An 11757-nucleotide genomic window follows, 5' to 3' on the forward strand; every position below is an offset into this window, starting at 1 on the left:
TGTTCTACCCACTTTTCTCCACCCTGAAAACTAGTTAAAAAGAGGTGCGGGGAATGCTCAACAGATGCTGCTCTTTCCTTTTCCTTTCTTTCTTCTTTTTTAAAAAATGCCCATGCTCTGCTCTCCCTCTAAATATTTGTGGAATATTCTTTGCTGGAGCTCATGTCGTCTGGGTGGGGTGGGAATAGGGAGGTGGTCCCACTTCCATTGAGAGTAACCCGAATTCCTTGTGTAACTGTCATGTCCCACATTTCCCATTTCACCTCTTTTTTTCCAGCAGCTATTTCTATGTCTCTCTCAGATAAAGAAAATTTAAAGAGACCCTCTTCTTTAAGGATCTGGGTACACAGTGGGAATTTTCAGGACTCTCTGCTCTCTCTGGGTCTTCCCTTTCTTGCCTTGGCCATCAGGCTTTGGATGTTGAAGTTCTAGCTCAAGTCCTTTCTTTATTTGGTTACTGTTGGTAAAAACTTTGTAATTTTTTTTATTACTTTTTTTGTTGTTCCTTTTATTAGACTTGGGGCAGGAAAATTTGGAGATGCAGTTTCAATCCATTCACTACTTCCACGCATTTTATTTTCTGGTGAATTTCCTCCTCCAGGAAGTGTCCTCTGACTGTACACAGCATAAATGTCTCTCCTCTGTGTTCCCACAGAGCTGGCACTAACTAGTAATATTTTAATCTAATGCTTAAAATATTAAAATACTTTTGTACCTGCTGAAAATAGCCACTGTACTAACCTCACTTAAGCAACCCCCAGAATCCTTCCCATAGCTCTGGCTACCCTGGCCTCTCCCCTTGGATGCTCCCCATCTCATCTCCCCCTGATCCAACTGTGAAAGGGGTGATGTCTGGACATCACTGGGCTTCCAGGCCCCTGTAGCAGCATTGCTGGTCACTGATGGATGTGCACCATTGGTTGGTACCCAAGCCAAACCACAGGCTAAACATGTTCAATGTTTATAAGCACTCCTACCTGTGCTTATCTCTTTCATGATGTTTTTCTTAAACATTTCTGAAGTTACCTATTCACTTGTCTTCTCACTGTCTAGAATACGAGTTCCTCAATGATAGCACTTCAAGCAAACTTGTTTTTTTTTTTTTTTTTTTTTTTGGCCACACCATGCGGCTTGTGGGATCTTAGTTCCCCGAACAGGGATTCAGGGATTTAACTTGGGCCCTCAGCAGTGAAAGCACAAGTCCCAACCATTGGACCACCTGGGAATTCCCTCAAACAAACATTTATTTAGCCTCTTTTACATGCCATCTTCATCTCTCCCTTAATCCTCCCCCAAATTTTGCAAAGTTGGTATCATCGCTTTATTATACAGTGAAGACCCTGAGGCTTAGCAAGTTTTAGCAACTGGTGCAAGGTTACACTGCTAATCTGGGTCAAAAATAGGATTTAGATTCAGCCACTTCACACCAATTGTCTAGGAAAGATATTTCCAGCGGAAACTTGTTTATAACTAGCATTGTGAAACAGGAGCATCCTCCACGTGATAAATGATATGACATTAAGCTCTTAAAACATGCACCTGAAGCTATTTTGAGGGCAAGGACCACATTTTTTCAAAATCTAAATATCCCTTAGAGCATAGCAGAATGCATGGTTCCTAGATGCCCCAAGTGAGTGATTGTAAAGTAAGGCAAGAAAGGATAAATGAATGGATGAATTCATTAATTACTTGATTGAGTACTATTTCAGAAGAAGTTATTGGGAATATGTGAAGGCAGTATAGAATGAGAGGCAGTGTATGTTAAGAGCATGCACTTTGGACTTGTCCATGGTGTACATGAAATATAATTTACTTAATCATTCTCTATTAATGGACATTTAATTTGTTTCTATTCTTTGTTATTCAAGTAATAAAACAATTAATATCTTGTATATACTTTGCAGAACATGTGTGAATGTGCATATAGTTTAATTTTCTAGAAATAGAATTACTTGGTTAACCAGCATAGGCATTTTGAACACACTTGGATGCTTCAAATTTTCTTTCTAAGATGTTCCTACCATTTTATACTGCTACTAATAATTTATAAAAGAGCCATTTACACACACTTTTACCAATGGTGGATATATTTAATCTGTAATTTTTTAAAAAATGCTAGTGCCTTATTTTACATTTTCTCGGTTACGATGAGGCTTAAAAAATTTACCCACACCTTTAACAACGGTGGATATATTTAATCTGTAATTTTCAAAAAATGCTAGTGCCTTATTTTACATTTTCTGGGTTACCAATGAGGTTTAACAAAATTACTGCTTTTTAATATTTGTCTTTTTTCTATGGGACATGATATAACTGTTCTATACATCATGGTTTGTTTGTTTTTTTATTAGAGTATAGTTGCTTTACAATGGTGTGTTAGTTTCTGCTGTACAATGAAGTGAATCAGCTATACGTATACATATATCCTCTCCCTCTTGGACCTCCCTCCCACCCCACCCCCGGCATCCCACCCATCTAGGTCATCACAGGGCACCAAGCTGAGCTCCCTGTGCTATACCACAGGTTCCCACTAGCTATCTATTTTACACAAGGTAGTATATTTATGTCAAACCTAATCTCCCGATTCATCCCACTCTCCTCTTCCCCCACTGTAACTGTTCTATACATCATGGTTTTTTGATCTAACAATGTATCTTAGAGATATAAAGGGCAAAAGAGTTGCCTTGTTCTTTTTAATGGCTACATAGTAGTCCTGTATATAACTGTTTCATAATATATAACACTACTCTCCGACTGATAGACCACCTCTAGGTTTCCTCCAATATTTTGCTGTTACAAAGAATCCTGCTGCAAATATCCCTGGTCAATATTTCACACACATAAAAGTTTATTTGCAGGAAAAAATGTCTATAATGGAATTTCCAGGACAAAGAGGATAGGCGTTTTTTTACTTTTGAAAGCTATTGCCAGGCCACCTTACATACAAGTTATACCAATATATAACAAATGACCTTTCCTCATTTCCCCCATTTGTCTTTATTTTACTGATTTGTAAATAGTCCATACATTTTGGAAATTAGCTCTTTATTGGTCCTATGAATTACAAATATTTTCCCCTGTATTTTTTAATATTTTGGCTATTTTTAGCTACATGAAATATTTATATTTGTATAAGATTAAATTTATCAACATTTTCATTTTGGGGTTCTTATTTTTGAGGCATACTCACAAAAGGCCTTCCATACCACAAGGTTACATTTAAAATTTCTTCTGTAGTTTCTTTTAATACTTTTATAATTGCATTCTTTGGCTTTTAAAATTTTAATACATCTGGAATCTGTTTTAAAGTACAAAGTGTGAATACAATATTTTTTTCATCCTCAGTGGGACACCTAGTTGTCCCAACACATTTATTTTATAATGTAAGTCATTCTAGTCAGCTCCTTCCTCATCCTGGAGACTAGATTCTGCCCATTTAATAGTTCTTAGACAACCTCACCTCCTCTTTTCAATAAATGTAGTACCTGCTAGTTAGCTTGATGTATGCACAATCTAGTGTTATCACTCCTGCAGCATAAATTTGTCCTTTTCTCCAGTCTATGCTAGATCCTATCAGCATTAAACATGCAGTAATATTGTCCATTAAAAAGAAGGAAACATTAACTCTACCTCCCCCCACCCCAGATACCTCTCCCATTGTCCACTCACCTTTACAACATGACTCCTTGAAATATTTGTCTGTGCTTGCAGTCTTCAATTTCCCTCCGCTCACTCTATGCTCTGTCCCCACCACTCCATCAAAACAGCACTTGTCGATGTCACGGTCACCTTCATGGGCTAATGGTCTCCAGTGGCCAGGTCTCAGTCCCTACATTACTTGGCCTATAAATCAGCAGCATAATCTCATCAAGCTTCATGGTTTTAAGTAATATTTAAATGCTAATGACTCTCAAGGTTTTATGTCCATCACAGACCTCAGTGCTCAACACCAGACTCATGGATAATCACCTGTTCAATATTTCCACTTTGTTGTCTAATGAACGTCTCAAATTAACATGTTCAAAATCAAATATCTCCCTCCAGCTACCAAGCCTGCTTGTTTCATTCTCCTCAGCCACCCCTCCCCCCTAAAATAGATGATAATTTCACGCTTGCAGTTCTTCACGAAGAAGCCTTGGAGCCATTTTTGGCTTTTGTCTTTGTCTCACATCTGATTGCCAATCAACCAGCAAACCTGCTGTCTCTACACTCAGAATCTATCCAGAACCTGACAACTTCTCCCCACTCCCCAGCAGAGACTCCAGTCTGAGGCACCAGCCTTCTTTTTTTTTTGCGGTACGCGGGCCTCTCACTGCGCAGGCTCAACGGCCATGGCTCACGGGCCCAGCCGCTCCGCGGCATGTGGGATCTCCCCGGACCGGGTCACGAACCCGCGTCCCCTACATCGGCAGGTGGACGCTCAACCACTGCGCCACCAGGGAAGACCGGCACCAGCCTTCTTCACCTTCATTATTGTGATAGCCTCTGAACTGGTCCCCTTGCTTCTGCCCTTTCCCTGCAGCCAGAGTATGGTCCTTGGAAGAGGCAAGTCACATCATGTCTTTTCTCTGGGAGTGGCTTCCCCACAGTGGCTCCCACCTGACTCAGGGCAGGAGCCAAGACCTTGCTTTGGTCTTTAAGGCTCTGCGACCTGATCACCCACTTCTTCTCTGATCTCACCTCCAGCATTCTCTCCCTGCTCCCTCTGCTTCAACCACATGGGTCTTCCCCAGTGCTCCTTGACTATGTCAAACACCTCCCCAGAGCAGCACCTTTGCACTTGCAATTTTCTTATCCTGGACTACTCTCCCCAGGGATCCCCCTGACTTGCCTTTGATTTCTGCTCAACATCTCGTAACCCAAAAGGCCTTCCCTGACAACCCTCTAGGAAGGAGCAGTCTTCTATCCCCAACACCCCCACCCCCTCCCTGCTGCACTTCTCTCTGTAGCATCTACCTCCCTCTGTATAATTCCTTGTGTCTGTAATAACCAGCTCCACCCCTTACATGTAACCTCAGTGAGAGGAAGACTTTCACAGCTGAACACCTAGGAGAATGCCTGGCACAGAAGAGGTGCCCATAAATGTATGAGAATAAGTGAAGGAATGAATTTAGAAGAGAGTTTCTATTCCACCTAAAGTGCTTCTGTTATATGTTCTGCCTTGTATGGAAAAGCAAGTAGATTCAGAGTCAAAGGGACATCACTTTCATAGTTCAGTTAAAGGAGCTCTGGGCCAGAGCAAATAAAACTCAGTACTGGTCCCTACTTGGACCCAAGCAGGTGGAGCATTAGATCAGTCCGTTTATCTTGAGTGTCTAAGATTCCTTGCCAGAAGATACACTTCATCATTCTATCATATCTAGCCCACTAGAATTTCATTAGAAAGTATGGGAAAATAAATATTCTAAGAGCATTCTTATCAATCCTTTCCTGACCCTAATCCCCTTACTGTTTTCACTGCCTTGTGAATGGTGCCCCTACTCATCCAGACACCAAAGCCAGCAACCTAGACTCCCGTCCACACATCTCTCCAACACCCAGCAATTCATCAAATTCTCTAGAAACTACTTCCTTAACTTCTCTCAATTGCATTTGCCTCTCCCTTTTCCTAGGACCTTTGTCTTAGCGCAGCCTCACTCCTGCAGATTGCTCAGATAGCTTCTTAAGTAGTCTCCCAACCTCCACTGTTGCCTCATTCCAATTGGTTCTTTATCCTGCAGTGCAAATATGTTCAAGTCCCCTCTTTGCTTAGAATCCATTGAATGTTCTTGCCTCCAGATCAAGTTCAGTTTCCATAGATAAGTACCAGAGACCCTCCATTTGGCCATAGCTTTCACTATGCTCATGTCCTGCCCTCAATAACTTATGTTCCTCAAAACCCAAGGTACAATTCTATGCCTCGGTGCATTTGCACATGCCATTTCCTCTTCCTAAAGCGGCCCTGCTCTCTTACACCTCTCCCAATGCTCTGCTCTGTTCTCCCACAGCTCCTGTGTTTCTTTCTCTCATGGCATTTTCCTTGCTTAATGGAAGGGAAACTTGACACTTAATATTGGCTTAAGTGTCTGCATCCCTGAACTACACTCTGAACTTCCTGTGGGAGAAAAAAATGGCTCTTTCTGTTCCAAACCCCACAACCAACAATTGTGGGCACATGATAGATGTAAAATGGGCCAATGGAAATGTAGAAATACTTTGAAATATTTATAAAACACCAAATGGGTATCATTAAGGTATTATTAATGCAGTGTGAGAAATTGCCTGGAGGAAACACACCTGGAGAAGGTTGGGGGTTGTGCCTTTACTGCCATGCCTTGCTATGTGTGCTTACAGCCAAAGTTACATTACGTGCTAAGACTAATCTCCTTGTTCATTTTATGCCTGCCACTTTACCAAAATATCCCCAGGATGCTCTGAACACCGGAAAAGTGATTTTTTCAGCTTATTTTGGGAAGCCAAATAGAGATCCATTTTCATTTCATGGTAGGGGTAAATACCCTACCTACTGTGCTTTGCTTCCAGCTGGAAATGAACCAGGTAGCTATGTACTCTCTCATGTTTGCAAGAGAGAAAGTTGCTGGATTTGTTGTTTATCCCTTTAGGTCAGCCAGGGGCCAGGAAGTCAAAGTGTCAGAGCAAATGTATATTACATACTGAGTACATATCTAGAAAGAGGGAACAGCAAAAGACCAATGCTGAGACCATATGAGCAATCCACAGCACAGAGCCCTGAATAGTGCCTCACAATTTGGTTTTCTTCCAACAGAGCAACACATTTAGTTGGGCGATTAACCCAAAAGAAAGGTTTCAGATTTATTTCATTGGCAGATAGAAGTTAAGTTGCAGAAACTCAACAAGCACAGACTAGAGTTAATTTCATTTATTTTTAATTACCCAAGTAATCCATGAATATATTGTCACTATAAAAATTGAAACAATTACAGATAAAGTTGAAGTCCCACTTGACAACTCACCACTCTACTCAATTCCCCTCCCTGGGATTACTAGTGCTATCAGTTTGAAGTGTCATCAGACACATGCCTGTGCGTGCACACATGTGCACAACCCCCCCACCACACACACATACACACACACACACACACACACACACACACACACACACACAGATGTTAAAATGAAGCTATTTAACCTTAGATTTGGCTGAGGCTCCAAGATAATAGAAGCTCTATTCCAACGTGAGATACAAGATCAGTATGGAGGACATCAATGGTTTTCATCCATGGACCATGTTTAGGGCATAAAAAGATTTTGAGAAGGACATTACATGGTGAGTAAGGGTTTTGGGTGAAAGCTGTTGGACCCCACACCCATGGAGACAGGGAGAGTTGACATGTCTTTGTTCACCTCAAACCAAGAAAAAGGGCTTCATTGTAACCATTGAGAGTTGGATATGTGTCCCTGACATCATTTGATGTAGCTGTCTGTTTTCTGTATTGCTTTTGCATTTTGTTTCTTATAAAATCCTTTCCTACTCTCAAGGTTAGAAATATATTCTACTTTTCTTCTAATGCTTTTGTGATGTTTTAGTTGTTTAGGAATTTGGTTTGTCTAGAATTTTGTTTTCATGGTGTAAGAAAGTGAACTAACTTTACTTTTTCCCAAGTTAATTTGATTACTTTGATTTGGATAACAAATTATTTCAACACCATTCATTACACACTGGTTTGAAAGTCTACCTTTATCATATACTAAAGCTGTAAATATTCGCTGATTGCCTTCTGAATTGTATTCTGCAGCATTGATCAACTTGTCCATTCTTTTTGAGTATATTTATTAGAATCCAATTGTGCTTCCATTTCATGAAGTTGAGAACCTCACACAAAGAATGGTATACCTACCATTGTGTATTTTCCAGGCCACTACAGGCAGAGGTAAACTCAGGGTCATGATGGTGGTAGCACCAGGTATCAGACTCAGCCCCCACTCACTAAGGCAGGCCCTAAACTTGCACTTTTCCTGACCCCTTTGCTCAGAATTCTCAGCATCTCTGGAAAATACCTCCCCTCTGCTCCAGAGAGACTTCTTTGTCTAACAACTGACACTTTCCACTCCTGCTTCAACATCCCTAGGGAATGCCTGATGCTGTTTCTATGAAGCTAACACACTGCACCCACTCCTCCATCTCTTACCTTCACCCCTGGGTGCCACATTGTTGCCCCTTCCAAGAATACTTCCTTACTCACTGAATGTCTTCTGGAGGGCTCAGTGACTTGGCCCTTTCTGTTTTTTCTCACTTCTTTTTGCAGCACTGTCTTCCTTGAATCAGGCATAAGATGATGGGACGCCAGTGCAAGACTCTTGGAGGGATGGATGCAATGAGACACTCCTGTAATTCTTGTCCACTGTCCAGCAGACAACGCCTGTTCGTTCTACACCTCTCATCATCCAAACATGTCTAGGACACTCATATATGCACAGCTTCAGTTCTCATAGCTGAGACATCTGCTTTCTGCCACAAAGTTTACAGGGACAAAACCATGGGTTTACTCATCTCTACAACAGGGTAATGCTATGTTCTTTACAAGGCTTTTGTAAGAGTTAATGAGAGCTCATTGTAAGGGCTCAATAGTTGCCTCTTACCTTTCCTTCCCCACTAAATTAGGTCAACACCCAGATGAAGCGCCACCTCTTCTCTGAAGCTTTGTCCACTATGTCACTGTGCTAATACACAATGATCTCTCCATATTGAATTTTATCTATGTCTGGCCTTTTATTTTTTCTTTAGGGAAAGATTTTTATTTTCAGACAATAGATATTTAAATCACAGTATCATGGACTCTGGCTTAGCTACACTCATCATCTCGTGAATGTCTATGGAAACTGAATTAGGAGCACTCCAAAGGGCTGGCCCTGGATTATTCCACAGCTTCATTTAATTATAACCATCAAAGTTAATGAGAGTCATAAACTCTTTCATAACATACCAATGGGCTGTGTGATTGGAGGGGAACCTGGACATTTCGTTATAAAGCTAGCATATCAGAAAAGACACAACTAAACAACACCTTTTCTCTTATGAAGAAAAAGACACAGAAACATAATTTGGTGACATTTTCACACTTGCTAAAATTAACTTTCGGTCAAAAGAACAGTGGAATTGTTAGCTTTATTTTCTGATAAAATTTTAATCTCAGGTTGGATAAGCAATTTTGTTTGCCATTAAGTGTGAGACTACTTGAAGTAAAGTCATGTAGACAATAGGGCATTATATAGAAAGGATAAAAAGGTTAACAGAAAGAAAGCATTATATAGAAAGGATGAAAAGGTTAACAGAAAGAAAGATCAGAAAGAAAATGAAAAGAGGAATAATTGTGTCAGAAACTTGGTAAATTGGTGTATTAGGGTTCTCTGTATTGGTTCCAGAGAACCAATAGGAGAGATAGATAAGAAGGTAGATGATAGATAGATAGACAGAGGTACAAATATAAAGAGATGTATTATATGGAATTGGTTCATACAATTATGGAGACTGACAAGTCCCAAGATCTATAGAGTCAGTCAGCAAGATGGTGACTCAGGAGAGTAGATTAAGTATTTCTAGTCTGGGGGCAAGCGAAGGTCAAGGTCCCAGCTTGAATGCAGTCAGGCAGAAGAAATTGTCTCTTACTCAGGACAATCAGCCTTTTTGTTCTATTCAGACCTTCGACTGATTGGTTGAGGCCCACCCACATCAGGGAGGAAATCTGCTTTAAGTAATCTACTGATTTAAACGTTCATTTCATGGAAAACACTTTCACAGAAATACCCAGATTAATGTTTAACCAAATACTGAGCATCCCCTGGCCCAATCAAGTTGATACAAAAAATTAACCATCATACCTGGCCAATATATAATAGTCCCCGCATTGGGACTTCTGTATCTACATCTGTATGTGTCTCTATGTGCGTGTATAGCATTTAAGAAATGTTGGGCTTCCCTGGTGGCGCAGTGGTTGAGAGTCCGCCTGCCGATACAGTGGACACAGGTTCGTGCCCTGGTCCGGGAAGATCCCACATGCCGCAGAGCGGCTGGGCCCATGAGCCATGGCCGCTAAACCTGCGCATCCGGAGCCTGTGCTCCACGATGGGAGAGGCCACAACAGTGAGAGGCCCACATACTGCAAAAGAAAAAGAAAAAAAAAAAAGAAATGTATTCTTCTCACCTGTTTTTAAAGCTTTGCTCTTGGATTCTTGAAATCCCACCATAGATTTTTTAAACTGAGGTCAAATTCAGATAACATAAAATTAACTCTTTTAAAGTATACAATTCAGTGGCATTTAGGATACTCCCAATGTTGTGCAAAAATGACCTCTATCTAGTTTCAAAACATTTGTATCACCCCAAAGGGAAACCCTATGCCCATTAAGTAGTCATTCCCATGCTTACTTCGGCAGCACTTATACTAAAATTGGAACTATACAGAGAAGATTAGCATGACCCCTGTGCAAGGATGACATGCAAATTTGCAAAGCATTCCATATATTTATTAGCATACTAAGTGAAGTAAGTCAGAAAGAGAAAGACAAATACCATATGATATCACTTATATTTGGAATCTAAAATATGACATAACTGAACTTATCTATGAAAAGGAAACAGAGTCACAGACATAGAGAACAGACTTGTGGTTGCCAAGGGGGAGGGGGATGGGGGAGGGATGGAGTGGGAGGTTGGGGTTAGTAAATGCAAACTATTACACATAGGATTGATAAACAACAAGGTCCTACTGTATAGCAGAGGGAGCTCTATTCACTATCCTGAGATACACCATAATGGAAAAGAATATAAAAAAAGAATTTATATATATGTAAAAAAGTAGTAAATCTCTGATATTCATAGACTTAAAAAAAATACTCATTCCCCATTTCCCCCTTTACCCAGCCTCTGGCAATTATTAATATACTTCCTGTCTCTATAGAGTTTCCTATTCTGGATACTTCATATAAATGGAATCATATAATATGTGACCCTTTATGTCTAAAATCTTTCACCTATCATAATGTTTTTCAGGTTCATTCTTTTGTAGCATGTATCAGTACTTCATTCCACTTTATGGCTCAATATTCCATTGTAGATAAACACATTTTGTGTATCTATTCATCTGTTGATGTGCATTTGGGTTGTTTCCACCTTTCGGCTATTGTGAATAATGTTACTATGAATAATAGTAGCATTACTGTGTATAATACCTTTTCGAGGGTGTACAAATAACAGTTCAAAACCCTGATTTCAATTTTTCTGGGTATTTCCAAATAGTGAATTGCTGGGTCATATGGTAATTCTATGTTTAACTTTCTGAAAAACTGTTTTCCCCATCATAAATGTTTAACAGGAAATTACTCATGAAATAAAAGCGTGGGAAATCAGGACAATGTTTAACACACACACACACAGACACTCACACCCTTAGAGGTTGCAATCTGCCATACTAAATGTTTGTGATGATGAAAAGTCCATCTGATATTGTAAGTACATCAGAGGCCTTATTAAAAGTTAAAATGATAAAGATACTCTGTTCCACTGATGGTTTTCTTTTCTCTCCCCATCACATGTGATACCAAACTCGAGCTTTCAATGATAGAGGCCATGTACTGACTTTTCCTGTTGCCTCAATAGCAGCCAAACAGCGGACTCCAACCTCCTTCATTGCTTCATAACATTCTTATATAGGAGACCAATATAGCCCTCAGGGTCATTACAAATGGCAGCCTTCTAGCTCTACAGAAACTCAGAAACTTACCCAGAGAAAGAAATGA

The 11757-nt window shown here is 40.2% G+C and overlaps 1 non-coding gene across 1 annotated transcript; it reads left to right on the plus strand.

Moving 5' to 3' along the window:
• The first annotated feature begins 10379 nt into the window (after positions 1-10379).
• LOC132421230 (U6 spliceosomal RNA) lies at positions 10380-10486 on the plus strand. Its single transcript, XR_009518521.1, has one exon. It is a non-coding gene; the product is annotated as a U6 spliceosomal RNA (small nuclear RNA).
• Positions 10487-11757: the final 1271 nt, after the last annotated feature.

The sequence above is a fragment of the Delphinus delphis genome, chromosome 2 (genome assembly GCF_949987515.2).
Source record: "Delphinus delphis chromosome 2, mDelDel1.2, whole genome shotgun sequence".
NCBI classification, from domain to species: domain Eukaryota; kingdom Metazoa; phylum Chordata; class Mammalia; order Artiodactyla; family Delphinidae; genus Delphinus; species Delphinus delphis.